Below are 27,215 nucleotides of genomic sequence, written 5' to 3' on the forward strand. Positions count from 1 at the left end.
GAAATTGCATCGTAATTAAATAGAGAAGGCACAGTGCCGACTTAAGTACAAGAAGACTGACTCTTCTTTCTGACTATCTTTTGTACCATTCCTGTGACACTAGTTATAGATTCCGATGCTTCACTTCAGGTTTACTGTATCCCTCTGACCTTATTGACGATGAAACACAGAAATTGTATCGGAATTACATAGAAAAGGCACAATGGCGACATGAGCACAAGAAGACTGACTCTTCTTACTAACTATGTTTTGAACCATTCCTGTGACGCTAGTTACAAATTCCGATGCTTCTCTTCAGATTTACTGTATCCCTTGGACCTTCTTATTGACGACGAAACACAGAAATTGCATCGGAATTAAATAGAAAAGGCACAATGCCGACATGAGTACAAGAAGACTGACCCTTCCTATTGTCTATGCTTTGAACCATTCCTGTGACACTACTTATAGATTCCGATGCATCACTTCAGGTTTACTGTATCCCTCTGACCTTCTTATTGACGATGAAATACAGAAATTGAATAGGAATTAAATACAAAAAGCACAATGCCGACTTAAGTACAAGAAGACTGACCTTTCTTACTGTATATGCTCTGAACCATTCCTGTGACACTAGTTATAGATTCCGATGCTTCACTTCTTGTTTACTGTATCCCTTGGACCTTCTTATTGACGATGAAACACAAAAATTGAATCGGAATTAAATACAAAAGTCACAATGTCGACTTAAGTACAAGAAGACTGACTCTTCCTACTGTATATGTTTTGAACCATCCCTGTGACACTAGTTATGGATTCCGATGCTTCACTTCAGGTTTACTGTATCCCTCTGACCTTCTTATATACGATGAAACACAGAAATTGCATCGTAATTAAATAGAGAAGGCACAATGCCGACTTAAGTACAAGAAGACTGACTCTTCTTTCTGGCTATCTTTTGTACCATTCCTGTGACACTAGTTATAGATTCCGATGCTTCACTTCAGGTTTACTGTATCCCTCTGACCTTATTGACGATGAAACACAGAAATTGTATCGGAATTAAATAGAAAAGGCACAATGGCGACATAAGCACAAGAAGACTGACTCTTCTTACTAACTATGTTTTGAACCATTCCTGTGACGCTAGTTACAGATTCCGATGCTTCTCTTCAGATTTACTGTATCCCTTGGACCTTCTTATTGACGATGAAACACAGATATTGCATCGGAATTAAATACAAAAGGCACAAAGCCGACGTAAGTACAAGAAGACTGACTCTTCTTTCTGACTATGCTTTGAACCATTCCTGTGACACTAGTTAGAGATTCCGATGCTTCACTTCAGGTTTACTGTATCGCTCTGACCTTCTTATTGACGATGAAACACAGTAATTGCATCGGAATTAAATTGAAAAGGGCACAATGCCGACTTAAGTACATGAATACTGACTCTTCTTACTGTCCGTAATTTGAACCATTCCTGTGACACAAGTTATAGATTCCGATGCTTCACTTAAAGTTTACTGTATCCCTTGGACCTTCTTATTGACGATGAAACACAGAAATTGCATCGGAATTAAATACAAAAGGCACAATGCCGACTTAAGGTCAAGAAGACTGACTCTTGTTACTGACTATAATTTGAACCATTCCTGTGACACTAGTTATAGATTCCGATGCTTCAAATCAGCTTTACTGTATCCCTCTGACCTTCTTATTGACGATGAAACACAGAAATTGCATCGGAGTTAAATAGAAAAGGCACAATGCCAACTTAAGTGCAAGAAGACTGACCTTTCTTACTGTCTATGCATTGAACCATTCCTGTGACACTAGTTATAGATTCCGATGCTTCACTTCAGGTTTACTGTATCCCTTGGACCTTCTTATTGACGATGAAACACAGAAATTTCATCGGAATTAAATAAAAAAGGCACAATGCCTACTTAAGTACAAGATGACTGACTCTTCTTACTGACTATGTTTGAACCATTCCTGTGACACTAGTTATAGATTCCGATGCTTCACTTCACTTTTACTGTATCCCTCTGACCTTCTTATTGACGATGAAACACAGAAATTGCATCGGAATTAAATACAAAAGGCACAATGCCGACATAAGTACATGTAGACTGACTCTTCCAGCTGTCTATGTTTTGAAACATTCCTGTGACCTTAGTTATAGATTCCGATGCTTCATTTCAGGTTTACTGTATCCCTTGGACCTTCTTATTGACGATGAAACACAGAAATTGCATCGGAATTATATACAAAAGGCACAATGCCTACTAAAGTACAAGAAGACTGACTCTTCTTACTGTCCATGTTTTGAACCACTCCTGTGACACCAGTTATAGATTCCGATGCATCACTTCAAGTTTACTGTATCCCTTGGAACTTCTTATTGACGATGGAACACAGAAATTGCATCGGAATTAAATAGAAAAAAAGGCACAATGCCGATTTAAGTACAAGAAGACTGACTCTTCCTACTGTCTATGAATTGAACCAGTCCTGTGACACCAGTTATAGATTCCGATGCTTCACCTCAGGTTTACTGTATCTCTCTGACCTTCGTGTTGACGATGAAACACAGAAAGTGCATTGGAATTAGATACAAAAAGCACAATGCCGACTTCAGTACAAGAGGACCGACTCTTCTTACTGTCAATTTTTTGAACCATTCCTGTGACACTAGTTATAGATTCCGATGTTTCTCTTCAGGTTTACTGTATCCCTCGGACCTTCTTATTGACGGCGAAACACAGAAATTGCATCGGAATTAAATAGAAAAGGCACAATGCCGACTTGAGTACAAGAAGACTGACCCTTCCTATTGTCTATGTTTTGAACCATTCCTGTGACACTAGTTACAGATTCCGATGCTTCACTTCACGTTTACTGTATCCCTCTGACCTTCTTATTGACGATGAAATCAGAAATTGCATCGGAATTAAATACAAAAGGCACAATGCCGACTTAAGTACAAGAAGACTGACTCTTCCTACTGTCCATGTTTTGAACCAACCCTGTGACACTAGTTATAGATTCCGATGCTTCACTTCAGGTTTACTGTATCCCTCTGACCTTCCTATTGACGATGAAACACCGATATTGCATCTGAATTAAATACAAAAGGCACAATGCCGATTTAAGTACAAGAAGACTGACCCTTCTGACTGTCTATATTTTGAACCATTCCTGTGACACTAGTTATAGATTCCGATGCTTCACTTCAGGTTTACAGTATCCCTCTGACCTTCTTATTGACGATGAAACACAGAAATTGCATCGGAACTAAATAGAAAAGGCACAATGCCGACTTAAGTACAAGAAGACTGAATCTTCTTACTGTCTATGTTTTGAACCATTCCTGTGAAAATAGTTATAGATTCCGATGCTGTAATTCAGGTTTACAGTATCCCTCTGACCTTCTTATTGACGATGAAACACAGAAATTGCATCGGAATTAAATAGAAAAGCACAATGCCGACTTAAGTACAAGAAAACAAACTCTTCTTACTGTCTATGTTTTGAACCATTCCTGTGACACTAGTTATAGATTCCGATGCTTCACTTCAGGTTTGCTGTATCCCTCTGACCTTCTTATATACAATGAAACACAGAAATTGCATCGTAATTAAATAGAAAAGGCACAATGTCGACTTAAGTACAAGAAGACAGACTCTTCTTACTGACTGTTTTGAACCGTTCCTGTGGCACTAGTTATAGATTCCGATGCCTCATTTCAGGTTTACTGTATCCCTCTGACCTTCTTATTGACGATGAAACACAGAAATTGCATCGGAATTATATACAAATGGCACAATGCCGCCTTAAGTACAAGAAGACTGACTCTCCTTACTGTCTATGTTTTGAACCATTCCTGTGACACTAGTCACAGATTCCGATGCATCACTTCAGGTTTAATCTATCCCTCTGACCTTCTTATTGACGATGAAACACAGAAGTTGCATCGGTATTAAATACAAAAGGCACAATGCCGCCTTAAGTAAAAGAAGACTGAGACTTCTTACTGTCTATGTTTTGAACCATTCCTGTGACACTAGATATAGATTCCGATGCTGCATTTCAGGTTTACTGTATCCCTCTGACTTTCTTATTGACGATGAAACACAGAAATTGAACCAGAATTAAATACAAAAGGCAAAAGGCCGACTTAAGTACAAGAAGACTGGCTCTTCCTACTGTCTATGTTTGAACGATTCCTGTGACACTAGTTATAGATTCCGATGCTTCACTTCAGGTTTACTGTATCCCTCTGATCTTCTTATTGACGATGAAACACAGAAATTGCATCGGAATTAATTACGAAAGGCACAATCCCGACTTAAGTACAAGAAGACTGACCTTTCTTACTGTCTATGCATTGAACTATTCCTGTGACACTAGTTACAGATTCCGAAGCTTCACTTCAGGTTTACTGTATCCCTCTGACCATCTTATTGACGATGAAACACAGAAATTGCATCGGTATTAAATACAAAAGGCACAATGCCGCCTTAAGTAAAAGAACACTGAGACTTCTTACTGTCTATGTTTTGAACCATTCCTGTGACGCTAGTTATAGATTCCGATGCTTCACTTCAGGTTTACTGTATCCCTCTGACCATCTTATTGACGATGAAACACAGAAATTGCATCGGAATTAAATAGAAAAGGCACAGTGCCGATTTAAGTACAAGAAGACTGACTCTTCCTACTGTCTATGTTTTTAACCGGTCCTGTGACACCAGTTATAGATTCCGATGCTTCACCTCAGGATTACTGTATCTCTCTGACCTTCTTATTGACGATGAAACACAGAAATTGCATTGGAATTAGATACAAAAAGCACAATGCCGACTTCAGTACAAGAGGACCGACTCTTCTCACTGTCTGTTTTTTAAACCATTCCTGTGACACTAGTTATAGATTCCGATGTTTCACTTCAGGTTTACTGTATCCCTTGGACTTTCTTATTGACGACAAAACACAGAAATTGCATCGGAATAAAATAGAAAAGGCACAATGCTGACTTGAGTTCAAGAAGACTGACCCTTCCTATTGTCTATGTTTTGAACCATTCCTGTGACACTAGTTATAGATTCCGATGCTTCACTTCAGGTTTACAGTATCCCTCTGACCTTCTTATTGACGATGAAACACAGAAATTGCATCGGACTTAAATAGAAAAGGAACAATGCCGACTTAAGTACAAGAAGACTGACTCTTCTTACTGTCTATGTTTTGAACCATTCCTGTGACACTAGTTATAGATTCCGATGCTTCACTTCAGGTTTACTGTATCCCTCTGACCTTCTTATATACGATGAAACACAGAAATTGCATCGTAATTAAATAGAAAAGGCACAATGCCGACTTAAGTACAAGATGACAGACTCTTCTTACTGACTGTATTGAACCATTCCTGTGGCACTAGTATAAGATTCCGATGCTTCATTTCAGGTTTACTGTATCCCTCTGACCTTCTTATTGACGATGAAACACAGAAATTGCATCGGAATTATATACAAATGGCACAATGCCGCCTTACGTACAAGGAGACTGACTCTCCTTACTGTCTACGTTTTGAACCATTCCTGTGACACTAGTTATAGATTCCGATGCATCACTTCAGGTTTAATGTATCCCTCTGACCTTCTTATTGACGATGATACACAGAAATTGCATCGGTATGAAATGCAAAGGGCACAATGCCGCCTTAAGTAAAAGAAGACTTACCCTTCTTACTGTCTATGTTTTGAACCATTCCTGTGACACTAGTTATAGATTCCGATTCTGCATTTCAGGTTTACTGTACCCCTCTGACCTTCTTATGGACGATGAAACACAGAAATTAAATCGGAATTAAATACGAAAGGCAAAATGCCGACTTAAGTACAAGAAGACTGACTCTTCTTACTGTCTATGATTCGAACCATTCCTGTGACACTAGTAATAGATTCCGATGCTTCATTTCAGGTTTACTGTATCCCTTGGACCTACTTATTGACGATGAAACACAGAAAGTGCATCGGAATGAAATAGAAAAGGCACAATGCCGACTTAAGTACAAGAAGACTGACTCTCCTTACTGTCTATGTTTTGAACCATTCCTGTGACACTAGTTATAGATTCCGATGCTTCACTTCAGGTTTACTGTATCCCTTGGACCTTCTTATTGACGATGATATACAGAAATTGCATCGGAATTGAATAGAAAAGGCACAAAGCCGACTTAAGTACAAGAAGACTGACTCTTCTTACTGTCTATGCTTTGAACCATTCCTGTGACGGTAGTTACAGATTCCGATGCTTCACTTCAGGTTTACTGTATCCCTCTGACCTTCTTATTGTCGATGAAACACAGAAATTGCATCGGAATTAAATAGAAAAGGCACAATGCCGACTTAAGTACAAGAGGACTGACTCTTCCTACTGTCTATGTATTGAACCATTCCTGTGACACTTGTTATAGATTCCGATGCTTCACTTCAGGTTTACTGTATCCCTTGGACCTTCTTATTGACGATGAAACACTGAAATTGAATCGGAATTAAATACAAAAGTCACAATGTCGACTTAAGTACAAGAAGACTGACTTTTCCTACTGTCTATGTTTTGAACCATTCCTGTGACACTAGTTATAGATCCCGATGCTTCACTTCAGGTTTACTGTATCCCTCTGACCTTCTTATATACGATGAAACACAGAAATTGCATCGTAATTAAATAGAAAAGGTACAATGCCGACTTAAGTACAAGAAGACTGACTCTTCTTACTGACTGTTTTGAACCATTCCTGTGACACTAGTTATAGATTCTGATGCTTCACTTCAGGTTTACTGTATCCCTCTGACCCTCTTATTGACGATGAAACACAGAAATTGCATCGGAATTAATTACAAAAGGCACAATGCCGACTTAAGTACAAGAAGACTGACTCTTCCTACTGTCTATGTATTGAACTATTCCTGTGACACTTGTTATAGATTCCGATGCTTCACTTCAGGTTTACTGTATCCCTTGGACCTTCTTATTGACGATGAAACACTGAAATTGAATCGGAATTAAATACAAAAGTCACAATGTCGACTTAAGTACAAGAAGACTGACTTTTCCTACTGTCTATGTTTTGAACCATTCCTGTGACACTAGTTATAGATTCCGATGCTTCACTTCAGGTTTACTGTATCCCTCTGACCTTCTTATATACGATGAAACACAGAAATTGCATCGTAATTAAATAGAAAAGGTACAATGCCGACTTAAGTACAAGAAGCCTGACTCTTCCTACTGTCTACGATTTGAACCATCCATGTGACACTAGTTATAGATTCCGATGCTTCCCTTCAGGTTTACTGTATCCCTCTGACCTTCTTATTGACGATGAAACACAGAAATTGCATCGGAATTAAACAGAAAATGCACAATGCCGACTTAAGTGCAAGAAGACTGACTCTTTTTACTGTCCATGTTTTGAACCATTCCTGTGACGCTAGTTACAGATTCCGATGCTTCTCTTCAGGTTTACTGTATCCCTTGGACCTTCTTATTGACGATGAATTACAGAAATTGCATCGGAATTAAATACAAAAGGCACAATGCCGACTTAAGTACAAGAGGACTGACTCTTCTTACTGACTGTGTTTGAACCATTCCTGTGACACTAGTTATAGATTCCGATGCTTCACTTCAGGTTTACTGTATCCTTCTGACCTTCTTATTGACGATGAAACACAGAAATTGCGTCGGAATGAAATACAAAAGGCACCATGCCGACTTAAGTACATGTAGACTGACTCTTCCTACTGTCTGTGTTTTGAAACATTCCTGTGACCTTAGTTATAGATTCCGATGCTTCATTTCAGGTTTACTGTATCCCTTGGACCTGCTTATTGACGATGTAACACAGAAAGTGCATCGGAATTAAATAGAAAAAGCACAATGCCGACTTAAGTACAAGAAGACTGACTCTTCCTACTGTCTATGTTTTGAACCATTCCTGTGACACTAGTTATAGATTCCGATGCTTCAATTCAGGTTTACTGTATTCCTCTGACCTTCTTATTGACGCTGAAATACAGAAATTGAATCGGAATTAAATACAAAAAGCACAATGCCGACTTAAGTACAAGAAGACTGACCTTTCTTACTGTCTATGCTCTGAACCATTCCTGTGACACTAGTTATAGATTCCGATGCTTCACATCTTGTTTACTGTATCCCTTGGACCTTCTTATTGACGATGAAACACAAAAATTGAATCGGAATTAAATTCAAAAGTCACAATGACGACTTAAGTACAAGAAGACTGACTCTTCCTACTGTCTATGTTTTGAACCATCCCTGTGACACTAGTTACAGATTCCAATGCTTCACTTCAGGTTTACTGTATCCCTCTGACCTTCTTATTACGATGAAACACAGAAATTGCATCGTAATTAAATAGAGAAGGCACAATGCCGACTTAAGTACAAGAAGACTGACTCTTCTTTCTGACTATTTTTGTACCATTCCTGTGACACTAGTTATAGATTCCGATGCTTCACTTCAGGTTTACTGTATCCCTCTGACCCTCTTATTACGATGAAACACAGAAATTGTATCGGAATTAAATAGAAAAGGCAGAATGGCGACTTAAGCACAAGAAGACTGACTCTTCTTACTGTCTATGTTTTGAACAATTCCTGTGACGCTAGTTACAGATTCCGATGCTTCTCTTCAGGTTTACTGTATCCCTTGGACCTTCTTATTGACGATGAAACACAGATATTGCATCGGAATTAAATACAAAAGGCACAAAGCCGACGTAAGTACAAGAAGACTGACTCTTCTTTCTGACTATGTTTTGAACCATTCCTGTGACACTAGTTATAGATTCCGATGCTTCAATTCAGCTTTACTGTATCCCTCTGACCTTCTTATATACGATGAAACACAGAAATTGCATCGTAATTAAATAGAAAAGGCACAATGCCGACTTAAGTACAAGATGACAGACTCTTCTTACTGACCTTTTTTCAACCATTTCTGTGGCACTAGTTATAGATTCCGATGCTTCATTTCAGGTTTACTGTATCCCTTGGATCTTCTTATTGACGATGAAACACAGAAAATGCATTCGAAATAAATACAAAAGGCAGTATGTCGACTTAAGTAGATGTAGAGTGAATCTTCCTACTGTCTATGTTTTCAACCATTCCTGTGACACTAGTTATAGATTCCGATACTACATTTCAGGTTTACTGTATCCCTTGGATCTTCTTATTGACGATGGAACCCAGATAGTGCATCGGAAATAAATACAAAAGGCACAATGCCAACTCAAGTACAAGAGGACTGACTCTTCTTATTGTCTATGTTTTGAACCATTCCTGTGACACTAGTTATAGATTTCGATGCTTCACTTCACGTTTACTGTATCCCTTGGACCTTCTTATTGACGATGAAACACAGAAATTGCATCGGAATTAAATACAAAAGGCACAATGCCGACGTAAGTACAAGAAGACTGACTCTTCTTACTGTCTGTTTTGAACCATTCCTGTGAAACTAGTTATAGATTCCGATGCTTCACTTCAGGTTTACTGTATCCTTTGGACCTTCTTATTGACGATGAAACACATAAATTGCATCGGAATTAAAAACAAAAGGCACAATGCCGTCTTAAGTACAAGAACTCTGACCCTTGTTACTGTCTATGTTTGATTCATTCCTGTGACACTAGTTATAGATTCCGATTATTCGCTTCAGGTTTCCTCCATCCCTCTGACCTTCTTTTTGACGATGAAACATAGAAATTGCACCGGAATTACGTAGATAAGGCACAATGCCGACTTAAGTACAAGAGGACTGACTCTTCTTACTGTCTATGTTATGAACCATTCCTGTGACACTAGTTATAGATTCCGATGCTTCACTTCAGGTTTATAGTATCCCTCTGACCTTCTTATTAATGATGAAACACAGAAATTGCATCGGAATTAAATAGAAAAGGCACAATGCCGACTTAAGTACAAGAAGATGACCCTTCTCACTGTCTATGTTTTGAACCCTACCTGTGACAATAGTTATAGATTCCGATGATTCACTTCAGGTTTACAGTATCCCTCTGACCTTCTTATTGACGATGAAACACAGAAATTGCATCGGAATTAAATCAAAAAGGCACAATGCCGACTTAAGTACAAGAAGACTGACTCTTCTTACTGTCTATGTTTTGAACCATTCCTGTGACACTAGTTATATATTCCGATGCTTCACTTCAGGTTTACTGTATTACCTGGCCCTTCGTATTGACGATGAAACACAGAAATTGCATTGGAATTAGATACAAAAAGCACAATGCCGACTTCAGTACAAGAGGACCGACTCTACTTACTGTCTATTTTTTAAACCATTCCTGTGACACTAGTTATAGATTTCGATGTTTCACTTCAGGTTTACTGTATCCCTTGGACCTTCTTATTGACGACGAAACACAGAAATTGCATCGGAATTGAATAGAAAAGGAACAATGCCGACTTGAGTACAAGAAGGCTGACCCTTCCTATTGTCTATGTTTTGAACCATTCCTGTGACACTAGTTATAGATTCCGATGCTTCATTTCAGGTTTACTGTATCCCTCTGACCTTCTTATAGATGATGAAACACAGAAATTGCATCGGAATTAAGTACAAAAAGCACAATGCCGACTTAAGTACAAAAAGACTGACTCTTTCTACTGTCCATGTTTTGAACCAATCCTGTGACACTAGTTATAGATTCCGATGCTTCACTTCAGGTTTATAGTATCCCTCTGACCTTCTTATTAATGATGAAACACAGAAATTGCATCGGAATTAAATAGAAAAGGCACAATGCCGACTTAAGTACAAGAAGATGACCCTTCTCACTGTCTATGTTTTGAACCCTACCTGTGACAATAGTTATAGATTCCGATGATTCACTTCAGGTTTACAGTATCCCTCTGACCTTCTTATTGACGATGAAACACAGAAATTGCATCGGAATTAAATCAAAAAGGCACAATGCCGACTTAAGTACAAGAAGACTGACTCTTCTTTCTGTCTATGTTTTGAACCATTCCTGTGACACTAGTTATATATTCCGATGCTTCACTTCAGGTTTACTGTATTCCCTGGCCCTTCGTATTGACGATGAAACACAGAAATTGCATCGGAATTAAATAGAAAAGGCACAATGTCGACTTAAGTACAAGAAGACTGACTCTTCTTACTGACTATGTTTGGAACCATTCCTGTGACACTAGTTATAGATTCTGATGCTTCACTTAAGGTTTATTGTATCCCTCTGACCTTCTTATTGACGATGAAACACAGATATTGCATCGGAATTAAATAGAAAAGGCACAATGCCGACTTAAGTACAAGAAGACTGACTCTTCTTACTGTCTATGATTTGAACCATTCCTGTTACGCTAGTTATAGATTCCGATGCTTCACTTCAGGTTTACTGTTTCCATCTGACCGTCTTATTGTCGATGAAGCACAGAAATTGCATCGGAATTAAATAGAAAAGGCACAATGCCGACTTAAGTACAACAAGACTGACTCTTCCTACTGTCTATGTTTTGAACCAGTCCTGTGACACTAGTTATAGATTCCGATTCTTCACTTCAGGTTTACTGTATCCCTTGGACGTTCTTATTGACGATGAAACACTGAAATTGCATCGGAATTAAACAGAAAAAGCACAATGCCGACTTAAGTACAAGAAGACTGACTCTTCTTACTGACTATGATTTGATCCATTCCTGTGACACTAGTTATAGATTCCGATGCTTCACTTCAGGTATACTGTATCCCTCTGACCTTCTTATTGACAATGAAACACAGATATTGCATCGGAATTAAATAGAAAAGGCACAATGCCGACATAAGTACAAGAAGACTGACTCTTCTTTCTGACTATCTTTTGTATCATTCCTGTGACACTAGTTATAGATTCCGATGCTTCACTTCAGGTTTACTGTATCCCTCTGACGTTCTTATTGACGATGAAATACAGAAATTGCATCGGAATTAAATAGAAAAGGCACAATGCCGACTTAAGTACAAGAAGACTGACACTTCTTACTGTCTATGATTCAAACCATTCCAGTGACACTAGTTATAGATTCCGATGCTACACTTCAGGTTTACTGTATCCCTCTGACGTTCTTATTGACGATTAAACACAGAAATTGCATCGGAATTAAATACAAAAGGCAAAATGCCGACTTAAGTACAAGAAGACTGACTCTTCTTACTGTCTATGACTCGAACCATTCCTGTGACACTAGTTATAGATTCCGATCATTCACTTCAGTTTTACTGTATTCCTTGGACCTTCGTATTGACGATGAAACACAGAAATTGCGTCGGAATTAAATAGAAAAGGCACAATGCCGGCTTAAGTACAAGATGACAGACTCTTCTTACTGACTGTTTTGAACCGTTCCTGTTTCACTAGTTATTGATTCCGATGCCTCATTTCAGGTTTACTGTATCCCTCTGACCTTCTTATTGACGATGAAACACAGAAATTGCATCGGAATTATATACAAATGGCACAATGCCGCCTTAAGTACAAGAAGACTGACTCTCCTTACTGTGTATGTTTTGAACCATTCCTGTGACACTAGTTATACATTCCGATGCATCACTTCAGGTTTAATCTATCCCTCTGACCTTCTTATTGACGATGAAACACAGAAATTTCATCGGTATTAAATACAAAAGGCACAATGCCGCCTTAAGTAAAAGAAGACTGACCCTTCTTACTGTCTATGTTTTGAACCATTCCTGTGACACTAGATATAGATTCCGATGCTGCATTTCAGGTTTACTGTATCCCTCTGACCTTCTTATTGACGATGCTACACAGAAATTGAATCGGAATTAAATACAAAAGGCAAAATGCCGACTTAAGTACAATAAGACTGACTCTTCCTACTGTCTATGTTTGAACGATTCCTGTGACACTAGTTATACATTCCGATGCTTCACTTCTAGTTTACTGTATCCCTCTGATCTTCTTATTGACGACGAATAACAGAAATTGCATCGGAATTAATTACAAAAGGCACAATGCCGACTTAAGTACAAGAAGACTGACTCTTCCTACTGTCCATGTTTTGAACCAATCCTGTGACACTAGTTGTAGATTCCGATGCTTCACCTCAGGTTTACAGTATCTCTCTGACCTTCTTATTGACGTTGAAACACAGAAATTGCATTGGAATTAGATAATAAAAGCACAATGCCGACTTCAGTACAAGAGGACCGACTCTTCTTACTGTCTATTTTATAACAATTCCTGTGACACTAGTTATAGACTCCGATGTTTCACTTCAGGTTTACTGTATCCCTTGGACCTTCTTATTGACGACGAAACACAGAAATTGCATCGGAATTATATAGAAAAGACACAATGTCGACTTGAGTACAAGAAGACTGACTCTTCCTATTGTCTATGTTTTGAACCATTCCTGTGACACTAGTTATAGATTCCGATGCTTCACTTCAGGTTTACTGTATCCCTCTGACCTTCTTATTGACGATGAAACACAGAAATCGCATCGGAATTAAATACAAAAGGCACAATGCCGACTTAAGTACAAGAAGACTGACTCTTCCTACTGTCCATGTTATGAAGCAATCCTGTGACACTAGTTATAGATTCCGATGCTTCTCTTCAGGTTTACTGTATCCCCCTGACCTTTTTATTGACGATGAAACACCGAAATTGCATCGGAATTAAATACAAATGGCACAATGCCGACTTAAGTACAAGAAGACTGACTCTCCTTACTGTCTATGTTTTGAACCATTCCTGTGACACTAGATATAGATTCCGATGCTTCACTTCAGGTTTACTGTATCCCATGGACCTTCTTATTGACGATGAAATACAGAAATTGCATCGGAATTGAATAGAAAAGGCACAAAGCCGACTTAACTACAAGAAGACTGACTCTTCTTACTGTCTATGTTTTGAACCATTCCTGTGACGGTAGTTACAGATTCCGATGCTTCACTTCTGGTTTACTGTATCCCTCTGACCTTCTTATTGACGATGAAACACAGAAATTGCATCGGATTTAAATAGAAAAGGCACAATGCCGACTTAAGTACAAGAAGACTGACTCTTCCTACTGTCTATGTTTTGAACCATTCCTGTGACACTAGTTGTAGATTCCGATGTTTCACTTCAGGCTTACTGTATCTCTTGGACGTTCTTATTGACGATGAAACACTGAAATTGCACCGGAATTAAATAGAAAAAGCACAATGCCGACTTAAGTACAAGAAGGTTGACTCTTCTTACTGACTATGATTTGAACCACTCCTGTGACACTAGTTATAGATTCCGATGCTTCACTTCAGGTTTACTGTATCATTCTGACCTTCTTACTGACGATGAAACACAGAAATTGCATCGGAATTAAATAGAAAAGGCACAATGCCGTCTTAAGTACAAGAAGACTGACTTTTCTTACTGTCTATGATTTGAACCATTCCTGTGACGCTAGTTATAGATTCCGATGCTTCACCTCAGGTTTACTGTATCCCTCTGACCTTCTTATTGACGATGAAACACAGTAATTGCATCGGAATTAAATTGAAAAGGGCACAATGAAGACTTAAGTACAAGAATACTGACTCTTCTTACTGTCCATGTTTTGAACCATTCCTGTGACACTAGTTATAGATTCCGATGCTTCACTTCACGTTTACAGTATCCCTTGGACCATCGTATTGACGATGAAACACAGAAATTGCATCGGAATGAAATACAAAAGGCACAATGCCGACTTAAGTACAAGAAGACTGACTCTTCTTACTGACTATGTTTCGAACCATTCCTGTGACACTAGTTATAGATTCCGATGCTTCACTTCAGGTTTATTGTATCCCTCTGACCTTCTTATTGACGATAAAACACAGATATTGCATCGGAATTAAATAGAAAAGGCACAATCCCGACTTAAGTACAAGAAGACTGAATCCTCTTACTAAATATGTTTTGAATCATTCCTGTGACACTAGTTAGACATTCCGATGCTTCAGTTCAGGTTTACTGTATCCCTCCGACCTTCTTACTGACGATGAAACACAGAAACTGCACCGGAATTAAATAGAAAAGGCACAATGCCGACTTAAGTACAAGAAGACTGACTCTTCTTACTGTCTATGATTTGAACCATTCCTGTTACGCTAGTTATAGATTCCGATGCTTCACTTCAGGTTTACTGTATCCATCTGACCGTCTTATTGTCGATGAAACACAGAAATTGCATCGGAATTAAATAGAAAAGGCACAATGCCGACTTAAGTACAAGAAGACTGACTCTTCCTACTGTCTATGTTTTGAACCAGTCCTGTGACACTAGTTGTAGATTCCGATGCTTCACCTCAGGTTTACAGTATCTCTCTGACCTTCTTATTGACGTTGAAACACAGAAATTGCATTGGAATTAGATAATAAAAGCACAATGCCGACTTCAGTACAAGAGGACCGACTCTTCTTACTGTCTATTTTATAACAATTCCTGTGACACTAGTTATAGACTCCGATGTTTCACTTCAGGTTTACTGTATCCCTTGGACCTTCTTATTGACGACGAAACACAGAAATTGCATCGGAATTATATAGAAAAGACACAATGTCGACTTGAGTACAAGAAGACTGACTCTTCCTATTGTCTATGTTTTGAACCATTCCTGTGACACTAGTTATAGATTCCGATGCTTCACTTCAGGTTTACTGTATCCCTCTGACCTTCTTATTGACGATGAAACACAGAAATCGCATCGGAATTAAATACAAAAGGCACAATGCCGACTTAAGTACAAGAAGACTGACTCTTCCTACTGTCCATGTTATGAAGCAATCCTGTGACACTAGTTATAGATTCCGATGCTTCACTTCAGGTTTACTGTATCCCCCTGACCTTCTTATTGACGATGAAACACCGAAATTGCATCGGAATTAAATACAAATGGCACAATGCCGACTTAAGTACAAGAAGACTGACTCTCCTTACTGTCTATGTTTTGAACCATTCCTGTGACACTAGATATAGATTCCGATGCTTCACTTCAGGTTTACTGTATCCCATGGACCTTCTTATTGACGATGAAATACAGAAATTGCATCGGAATTGAATAGAAAAGGCACAAAGCCGACTTAACTACAAGAAGACTGACTCTTCTTACTGTCTATGTTTTGAACCATTCCTGTGACGGTAGTTACAGATTCCGATGCTTCACTTCTGGTTTACTGTATCCCTCTGACCTTCTTATTGACGATGAAACACAGAAATTGCATCGGATTTAAATAGAAAAGGCACAATGCCGACTTAAGTACAAGAAGACTGACTCTTCCTACTGTCTATGTTTTGAACCATTCCTGTGACACTAGTTATAGATTCCGATGTTTCACTTCAGGCTTACTGTATCTCTTGGACGTTCTTATTGACGATGAAACACTGAAATTGCACCGGAATTAAATAGAAAAAGCACAATGCCGACTTAAGTACAAGAAGGTTGACTCTTCTTACTGACTATGATTTGAACCACTCCTGTGACACTAGTTATAGATTCCGATGCTTCACTTCAGGTTTACTGTATCATTCTGACCTTCTTACTGACGATGAAACACAGAAATTGCATCGGAATTAAATAGGAAAGGCACAATGCCGTCTTAAGTACAAGAAGACTGACTTTTCTTACTGTCTATGATTTGAACCATTCCTGTGACGCTAGTTATAGATTCCGATGCTTCACCTCAGGTTTACTGTAACCCTCTGACCTTCTTATTGACGATGAAACACAGTAATTGCATCGGAATTAAATTGAAAAGGGCACAATGAAGACTTAAGTACAAGAATACTGACTCTTCTTACTGTCCATGTTTTGAACCATTCCTGTGACACTAGTTATAGATTCCGATGCTTCACTTCACGTTTACAGTATCCCTTGGACCATCTTATTGACGATGAAACACAGAAATTGCATCGGAATGAAATACAAAAGGCACAATGCCGACTTAAGTACAAGAAGACTGACTCTTCTTACTGACTATGTTTTGAACCATTCCTGTGACACTAGTTATAGATTCCGATGCTTCACTTCAGGTTTACTGTATCCCTCTGACCTTCTTATTGACGATGAAACACCGAAATTGCATCGGAATTAAATACAAATGGCACAATGCCGACTTAAGTACAAGAGGACTGACTCTTCTTACTGACTGTTTTGAACCATTCCTGTGGCACTAGTTATAGATTCCGATGCTTCACTTCAGAATTACTGTATTCCTCTGACCTTCGTATATACGATAAAACACAGAAATTGCATCGTAATTAAATGGAAAAGGCACAATGCCGACTTAAGTACAAGAAGACTGACTCTTCTTACTGACTGTTTTGAACCATTCCTGTGGCACTGGTTATAGATTCCGATGCTTCATTTCAGGTTTTCTGTATCCCTCTGACCTTCGTATTGACGATGACACACAGAAATTGCATCGGAATTATATACAAATGGCACAATGCCGCCTTAAGTAGAAGAAGACCGACTCTAATTACTGTCAATGTTTTGAACCATTCCTGTGACACTAGTTATAGATTCCGATGCATCACTTCAGGTTTAATGTATCCCTCTGACCTTCTTATTGACGATGAAACACAGAAACTGAATCGGTATTAAATACAAAAGGCACAATGCCGCCTTAAGAACAAGAAGACTGACCCTTCTTACTGTCTATGTTTTGAACCGATCCTGTGACACTAGTGATAGATTCCGATGCTTCACTTCAGGTATACTGTATCCCTTGGACCTTCTTATTGACGATGAAACACCGAAATTGCATCGGAATTAAATACGAAAGGCACAATGCCGACATAAGTGCAAGAGGACTGACTCTTCTTACTGACTATGTTTTGAACCATTCCTGTGACTCCACTTATAGATTCCGATGCTTCACTTCAGGTTTACTATGTCCCTCTGACCTTCTTATTGACGATGAAACACAGAAATTGATTCGGAATTAAAAAGGAAAGGCACAATGCCGACTTCAGTACAAGAAGACTGACTCTTCTTACTGAATATGATTTGAACCATTCCTGTGACACTAGTTAAAGATTCCGATGCTTCACTTCAGGTTTACTGTATCCCTCTGACCTTCTTACTGACGATGAAACACAGAAATTGCATCGGAATTAAATAGAAAAGGCACAATGCCGACTTGAGTACAAGAAGACTGACCCTTCCTATTGTCTATGTTTTGAACCATTCCTGTGACACTAGTTATAGATTCCGATGCTTCACTTCAGGTTTACTGTATCCCTCTGACCTTCTTATTGACGATGAAACACAGAAATTGCATCGGATATAATAGAAAAGGCACAATGCCGACTTAAGTACAACAAGACTGACTCTTCCTACTGTCCATGTTTTGAACCAATCCTGTGACACTAGATATAGATTCCGATGCTTCACTCTGACCTTCTTATTGACGATGAAACACAGAAATTGCATTGGAATTAAATAGAAAAGGCACAATGCCGACTTAAGTACAAGAAGACTGACCCTTCTCACTGTCTATGTTTTGAACCATTCCTGTGACAATAGTTATAGATTCTGCTGCTTCACTTCAGGTTTACAGTATCCCTCTGACCTTCTTATTGACGATGAAACACAGAAATTGCATCGGAATTAAATAGAAAAGGCACAATGCCGACTTAAGTACAAGAAGACTGACTCTTCTTACTGTCTATGTTTTGAACCATTCCTGTGAGACTAGTTATAGATTCCGATGCTGCATTTCAGGTTTACTGTACCCCTCTGACCTTCTTATGGACGATGAAACACAGAAATTAAATCGGAATTAAATACGAAAGGCAAAATGCCGACTTAAGTACAAGAAGACTGACTCTTCATACTGTCTATGATTCGAACCATTCCTGTGACACTAGTTATAGATTCCGATGATTCGCTTCAAGTTTGCTGTATTCCTTGGACCTTCGTATTGACGATAAAACACAGAAATTGCATCGGAATTAAATAGAAAAGGCACAATGTCGACTTAAGTACAAGAAGACTGACTCTTCTTACTGACTATGTTTGGAATCATTCCTGTGACACTAGTTATAGATTCTGATGCTTCACTTAAGGTTTATTGTATCCCTCTGACCTTCTTATTGACGATAAAACACAGATATTGCATCGGAATTAAATAGAAAAGGCACAATGCCGACTTAAGTACAAGAAGACTGAATCCTCTTACTAAATATGTTTTGAATCATTCCTGTGACACTAGTTAGACATTCCGATGCTTCAGTTCAGGTTTACTGTATCCCTCCGACCTTCTTACTGACGATGAAACACAGAAACTGCATCGGAATTAAATAGAAAAGGCACAATGCCGACTTAAGTACAAGAAGACTGACTTTTCTTACTGTCTATGATTTGAACCATTCCTGTTACGCTAGTTATAGATTCCGATGCTTCACTTCAGGTTTACTGTATCCATCTGACCGTCTTATTGTCGATGAATCACAGAAATTGCATCGGAATTAAATAGAAAAGGCACAATGCCGACTTAAGTACAAGAAGACTGACTCTTCCTACTGTCTATGTTTTGAACCAGTCCTGTGACACTAATTGTAGATTCCGATGCTTCACCTCAGGTTTACAGTATCTCTCTGACCTTCTTATTGACGTTGAAACACAGAAATTGCATTGGAATTAGATAATAAAAGCACAATGCCGACTTCAGTACAAGAGGACCGACTCTTCTTACTGTCTATTTTATAACAATTCCTGTGACACTAGTTATAGACTCCGATGTTTCACTTCAGGTTTACTGTATCCCTTGGACCTTCTTATTGACGACGAAACACAGAAATTGCATCGGAATTAAATAGAAAAGACACAATGTCGACTTGAGTACAAGAAGACTGACTCTTCCTATTGTCTATGTTTTGAACCATTCCTGTGACACTAGTTATAGATTCCGATGCTTCACTTCAGGTTTACTGTATCCCTCTGACCTTCTTATTGACGATGAAACACAGAAATCGCATCGGAATTAAATACAAAAAGGCACAATGCCGACTTAAGTACAAGAAGACTGACTCTTCCTACTGTCCATGTTATGAAGCAATCCTGTGGCACTAGTTATAGATTCCGATGCTTCACTTCAGGTTTACTGTATCCCCCTGACCTTCTTATTGACGATGAAACACCGAAATTGCATCGGAATTAAATACAAATGGCACAATGCCGACTTAAGTACAAGAAGACTGACTCTCCTTACTGTCTATGTTTTGAACCATTCCTGTGACACTAGATATAGATTCCGATGCTTCACTTCAGGTTTACTGTATCCCATGGACCTTCTTATTGACGATGAAATACAGAAATTGCATCGGAATTGAATAGAAAAGGCACAAAGCCGACTTAACTACAAGAAGACTGACTCTTCTTACTGTCTATGTTTTGAACCATTCCTGTGACGGTAGTTACAGATTCCGATGCTTCACTTCTGGTTTACTGTATCCCTCTGACCTTCTTATTGACGATGAAACACAGAAATTGCATCGGATTTAAATAGAAAAGGCACAATGCCGACTTAAGTACAAGAAGACTGACTCTTCCTACTGTCTATGTTTTGAACCATTCCTGTGACACTAGTTATAGATTCCGATGTTTCACTTCAGGCTTACTGTATCTCTTGGACGTTCTTATTGACGATGAAACACTGAAATTGCACCGGAATTAAATAGAAAAAGCACAATGCCGACTTAAGTACAAGAAGGTTGACTCTTCTTACTGACTATGATTTGAACCACTCCTGTGACACTAGTTATAGATTCCGATGCTTCACTTCAGGTTTACTGTATCCCTCTGACCTTCTTACTGACGATGAAACACAGAAATTGCATCGGAATTAAATAGAAAAGGCACAATGCCGTCTTAAGTACAAGAAGACTGACTTTTCTTACTGTCTATGATTTGAACCATTCCTGTGACGCTAGTTATAGATTCCGATGCTTCACCTCAGGTTTACTGTATCCCTCTGACCTTCTTATTGACGATGAAACACAGTAATTGCATCGGAATTAAATTGAAAAGGGCACAATGAAGACTTAAGTATAAGAATACTGACTCTTCTTACTGTCCATGTTTTGAACCATTCCTGTGACACTAGTTATAGATTCCGATGCTTCACTTCACGTTTACAGTATCCCTTGGACCATCTTATTGACGATGAAACACAGAAATTGCATCGGAATGAAATACAAAAGGCACAATGCCGACTTAAGTACAAGAAGACTGACTCTTCTTACTGACTATGTTTTGAACCATTCCTGTGACACTAGTTATAGATTCCGATGCTTCACTTCAGGTTTACTGTATCCCTCTGACCTTCTTATTGACGATGAAACACCGAAATTGCATCGGAATTAAATACAAATGGCACAATGCCGACTTAAGTACAAGAGGACTGACTCTTCTTACTGACTGTTTTGAACCATTCCTGTGGCACTAGTTATAGATTCCGATGCTTCATTTCAGGTTTACTGTATCCCTCTGACCTTCTTATTGACGATGAAACACACAAATTGCATCGGAATCATATACAAATGGCACAATGCCGCCTTAAGTACGAGAAGACTGACTCGCCTTCCTGTCTATGCTGTGAACCATTCCTGTGACACTAGTTATAGATTCCGATGCATCGCTTCAGGTTTAATGTATCCCTCTCACCTTCTTATTGACGATGAAACACAGAAATTGAACCGGAATTAAATACAAAAGTCACAATGTCGACTTAAGTACAAGAGGACTGACTCTTCCTACTGTCTATGTTTTGAACCATTCCTGTGACACTAGTTATAGATTCCGATGCTTCACTTCAGAATTACTGTATTCCTCTGACCTTCGTATATACGATAAAACACAGAAATTGCATCGTAATTAAATGGAAAAGGCACAATGCCGACTTAAGTACAAGAAGACTGACTCTTCTTACTGACTGTTTTGAACCATTCCTGTGGCACTGGTTATAGATTCCGATGCTTCATTTCAGGTTTTCTGTATCCCTCTGACCTTCGTATTGACGATGACACACAGAAATTGCATCGGAATTATATACAAATGGCACAATGCCGCCTTAAGTAGAAGAAGACCGACTCTAATTACTGTCAATGTTTTGAACCATTCCTGTGACACTAGTTATAGATTCCGATGCATCACTTCAGGTTTAATGTATCCCTCTGACCTTCTTATTGACGATGAAACACAGAAACTGAATCGGTATTAAATACAAAAGGCACAATGCCGCCTTAAGAACAAGAAGACTGACCCTTCTTACTGTCCATGTTTTGAACCACTCCTGTGACACTAGTTATAGATTCCGATGCTTCACTTCAGGTTCACTGTATCCCTCTGAAATTCTTATTGACGATGAAACTCAGAAATAGCATCGGAATTAAATACAAAAGGCAAAATGCCGACTTAAGTACAAGAAGACTGACTCTTCTTACTGTCTATGTTTTGAACCGATCCTGTGACACTAGTGATAGATTCCGATGCTTCACTTCAGGTATACTGTATCCCTTGGACCTTCTTATTGACGATGAAACACCGAAATTGCATCGGAATTAAATACGAAAGGCACAATGCCGACATAAGTGCAAGAGGACTGACTCTTCTTACTGACTATGTTTTGAACCATTCCTGTGACTCCACTTATAGATTCCGATGCTTCACTTCAGGTTTACTATGTCCCTCTGACCTTCTTATTGACGATAAAACACAGAAATTGATTCGGAATTAAAAAGGAAAGGCACAATGCCGACTTCAGTACAAGAAGACTGACTCTTCTTACTGAATATGATTTGAACCATTCCTGTGACACTAGTTAAAGATTCCGATGCTTCACTTCAGGTTTACTGTATCCCTCTGACCTTCTTACTGACGATGAAACACAGAAATTGCATCGGAATTAAATAGAAAAGGCACAATGCCGACTTAAGTACAAGAAGACTGACTCTTCTTACTGTCTATCATTTAAACCATTCCTGTGACGCTAGTTATAGATTCCGATGCTTCACCCCAGGTTTACTGTATCCCTTGGACCTTCTAATTGACGATGAAACACCGAAATTGCATCGGAATTAAATACGAAAGGCACAATGCCGACATAAGTGCAAGAAGACTGACTCTTCTTACTGACTATGTTTTGAACCATTCCTGTGACTCCACTTATAGATTCCGATGCTTCACTTCAGGTTTACTATGTCCCTTTGACCTTCTTATTGCCGATGAAACACAGAAATTGCATCGGAATTAAATACAAAAGGCACAATGCCGGTTTAAGTACATGTAGACTGACTCTTCCTGCTGTCTACGTTTTGAACCATTCCTGTGACACTAATTATAGAATCCGATGCTTCATTTCTGGCTTACTGTCTCCCTTGGCCCTTCTTATTGACGATGAAACACAGAAAGTGCTACGGAATTAAATAGAAAAAGCCCCATGCCGACTTAAGTACAAGAAGACTGACTCTTCCTACTGTCTATGTTTTGATCCATTCCTGTGACACTAGTTACAGATTCCGATGCGACACTTCAGGTTTACTGTATCCCTATGACCTTCTTATTGACGATGAAACACGGAAACTGCATCGGAATTAAATACGAAAGGCACAATGCCGACTTAAGTACAAGAAGATTGACTCTTCTTACTGTCTATGTTTTGAACCATTCCTGTGAACGTAGTTATAGATTCCGATGCTTCACTTCGGGTTTACTGTATCCCTCTGACCTTCTTGTTGACGATGAAACACAGAAATTGCATCGGAATTAAATACAAAAGGCACAATGCCGACATAAGTCAAGAGGACTGACTCTTCCTACTGTCCATGTTTTGAACCATTCCTGTGACACTAGTTATAGATTCCGATGCTTCACGTCAGGTTTACTGTATCCCTCTGTCTTTCTTATTGACGATGAAACACCGAAATCGCATCGAAATTATATATAAAAGGCACAATGCCGACTCAAGTACAAGAAGACTGACCCCTCTTACTGTCTATGTTTTGAACCATTCCTGTGTCACTAGTTATAGATTCCGATGCTTCACTTCAGGTTTACAGTATCCCTCTGACCTTGTTATTGACAATGAAACAGAGAAATAGCATCGGAATTAAATAGAAAACGCACAATGCCGACTTAAGTACAAGTAGACTGACTCTTCCTTCTGTCTCTGTTTTGAACCATTAGTGTGACACTAGTTATAGATTCCGATGCTTCACTTCAGGTTTACTGTATCCCTCTGACCTTCTTATTGACGATGAAACACAGAAATTGCATCGGAATTAAATACAAAAGGCACAATGCCAACTTAAGTACAAGAAAACTGACTCATATTACTGTCTATGTTTGTACCATTCCTGTGACACTAGTTAAAGAATCCGATGCATCATTTCAGGTTTACTGTATCCCTTGGCCCTTCTTATTGACGATGAAACACAGAAAGTGCAATGGAATTAAATAGAAAATGCCCCATGCCGACTTAAGTACAAGAAGACTGACTCTTCCTACTGTCTATGTTTTGATCCATTCCTGTGACACTAGTTACAGATTCCGATGCGTCACTTCAGGTTAACTGTATCCCTCTAACCTTCTTATTGATGATGAAACACGGAAACTGCATCGGAAATAAATACAAAAGGCACAATGCCGACTTAAGTACAAGAAGATAGACTCTTCTTACTGTCTATGGTTTGAACCATCCCTGTGAACCTAGTTATAGATTCCGATGCATCACTTCAGATTTACTGTATCCCTCTGACCTTCTTATTGACGATGAAACACAGAAATTGCATCGGAATTAAATACAAAAGTCACAATGCCGACTTAAGTACAAGAAGACTGACTCTTCCTACTGTCCATGTTTTGAACCATTCCTGTGACACTAGTTATAGATTCCGAAGCTTCACTTCAGGTCTACTGTATCCCTCTGACCTTCATATTGACGATGAAACACCGAAATTGCATCGGAATTAAATACAAAAGGCACAATGCCAAGTACAAGAAGACTGACCCTTCTTACTGTCTATGTTTTGAACCATTCCTGTGACACTAGTTATAGATTCCGATGCTTCACTTCAGGTTTACAGTATCCCACTGACCTTCTTATTGACGATGAAACTTAGAAATAGCATCGGAATTAAATAGAAAAAGAACAATGCCGACTTAAGTACAAGAAGACTGCCTCTCCCTACTGTCTATGTTTTGATCCATTGCTGTGACACTAGTTACAGATTCCGATACGTCACTTCAGCTTTACGGTGTCCCTCTGACCTTCTTATTGACGATGAAACACGGAAACTGCATCGGAATTAAATAGAAAAGGCACAATGCCGAGTTAAGTACAAGAAGATTGACTCTTCTTACTGTCTATGTTTTGAACCATTCCTGTGAACCTAGTTATAGGTTCCGATGCTTCACTTCAGGTTTACTGTAACCCCCTGACCTTCTTATTGACGATGAAACACCGAAATTGCATCGGAATTAAATACAAAAGGCACAATGCCGACTTAAGTACAAGAAGACTGACTCATATTATTGTCTATGTTTGAACCATTACTGTGACACTAGTTATAGATTCCGATGCTTCACTTCAGGTTTACTGTATCCCTTGGACCTTCTTATTGACGATGAAACACAGAAATTGCATCGGAATTAAATGCAAAAGGCACAATGCCGACTTATGTACAAAAGACTGACTCATCTTACTGTCTATGTTTTGAACCATTCCTGTGACACTAGTTATAGATTCCGATACTTCACTTCAGGTTTAGTGTATCCCTCTGACCTTCTTATTGACGATGAAACACAGTAATTGCATCGGAATTAAATTGAAAAGTGCACAATGCCGACTTAAGTACAAGAAGACTGACTCTTCTTACTGTCTATGTTTTGAACCATTCCTGTGACACTAGTTATAGATTCCGATGCTTCTCTTCAGGTTTACTGTATCTCTTGGACCTTCTTATTGACGATGAAACACAGAAATTGCATCGGAATTATATACAAAATGCACAATGCCGAACTAAGTACAAGAAGGCTGACTCTTCTTACTGACTATGTTTTGAAACATTCCTGTGACACTAGTTATAGATTCCGATGCTTCACGTCAGGTTTACTGTATCCCTCTGACCTTCTTATTGCCGATGAAACACAGATATTGCATCGGAATTAAATACAAAAGGCAAAACGCCGACTTAAGTACATGTAGACTGACTCTTCCTGCTGTCTATGTTTTGAACCATTCCTGTGACACTAGTTATAGAATCCGATGCTTCATTTCTGGTTTACTGTATCCCTCGGACCTTCTTATTGCCGATGATACACAGAAATTGCATCGGAATTAAATACAAAAGGCACAATGCCGACTTAAGTACATGTAGACTGACTCTTCCTGCTGTCTATGTTTTGAACCATTCCTGTGACACTAGTTATAGAATCCGATGCTTCACTTCAGGTTTACTGTATCCCTTGGACCTTCTTATTGACGATGAAACACAGAAAGTGCAACGGAATTAAATAGAAAATGCCCCATGCCGACTTAAGTACAAGAAGGCTGACTCTTCCTACTGTCTATGATTTGATCCATACCTGTGACACTAGTTACAGATTCCGATGCTTCACTTCAGGTTTACTGTATCCCTCTGACCTTCTTATTGACGATGAAACACAGAAATTGCATCGGAATTATATACAAATAGGCACAATGCCGACTTAAGTACAAGATGACTGACTCTTCCTACTGTCCATGTTTTGAACAAATCCTGTGACACTAGTTATAGATTCCGATGCTTCCCTTCAGGTTTACTGTATCCCTCTGAATTTCTTATTGACGATGACACACCGAAATTGCATCGGAATTAAATACAAATGGCACAATGCCGACTTAAGTACAAGAAGACAGACCCTACTTACTGTCTATGTTTTGAACCATTCCTGTGACACTAGTTCAGATTCCGATGCCTCACCTCAGGTTTACTGTATCCCTCTGACCTTCTTATTGACGATGAAACACAGAAATTGCATCGGAATTAAATTAAAAAGGCACAATGCCGACTTAAGTACAAGAAGACTGACTCTTCCTACTTTCTATGTTTTGAAAAATTCCTGTGACA

The sequence above is a fragment of the Schistocerca americana genome, chromosome 10 (genome assembly GCF_021461395.2).
Source record: "Schistocerca americana isolate TAMUIC-IGC-003095 chromosome 10, iqSchAmer2.1, whole genome shotgun sequence".
Lineage (NCBI taxonomy): Eukaryota > Metazoa > Arthropoda > Insecta > Orthoptera > Acrididae > Schistocerca > Schistocerca americana.